Genomic DNA, 792 nt, shown 5'->3' on the forward strand with positions numbered 1-792 from the left:
CAATAGCCTCCACCCATTTGGATACATAATCCACTGCCACCAGAATATAAGTGTTTGAGTATGATGGTGGGAAAGGTCCCATGAAGTCAATGCCCCATACATCAAACAACTCAATCTCCAAGATTCCTTGTTGAGGTATGGCGTAACTGTGAGGCAGGTTGCCTGATCTTTGGCAACTATCACAGTTAAGCACAAACGCTCGGGAATCTTTATAGAGAGTAGGCCAGTAGAAGCCACTTTGGAGGACTCTTGTGGCTGTTCGTTCACTTCCAAAATGTCCTCCATACTGTGATCCATGGCAATGCCAAAGGATCTTCTGTGCTTTTTCTTTAGGCACACATCTACGGATTACTCCGTCTGTACATCTCTTGAAGAGATATGGTTCATCCCAAAGGTAGTACTTTGCATCTGTGATTAATTTCTTTGATTGCACCCTACTGTACTCTTTGGGTATGAATCTTACTGCCTTGTAGTTTGCAATATCTGCAAACCATGGCACCACCATGGCACTTCCTGGATGGCAAACAGGTGCTCATCCGGAAAGGTTTCAGAGATCTCAGTGAGAGGGAGGGACGTCCCTTTTACTGGTTCTATTCGGGACAGGTGGTCTGCCACTTGATTCTCTGTCCCTTTTCTGTCTCTTATTTCTATATCAAACTCTTGAAGAAGCAACACCCATCTGATGAGTCTGGGTTTTGAATCCTGCTTTGTGAGTAGATATTTAAGAGCAGCATGATCAGTGTACACAATCACTTTTGATCCTACTAAATAGGATCTGAATTTGTCAATGGT

This window comes from Arachis duranensis, chromosome 10 (assembly GCF_000817695.3).
Source record: "Arachis duranensis cultivar V14167 chromosome 10, aradu.V14167.gnm2.J7QH, whole genome shotgun sequence".
NCBI classification, from domain to species: Eukaryota; Viridiplantae; Streptophyta; class Magnoliopsida; order Fabales; family Fabaceae; genus Arachis; species Arachis duranensis.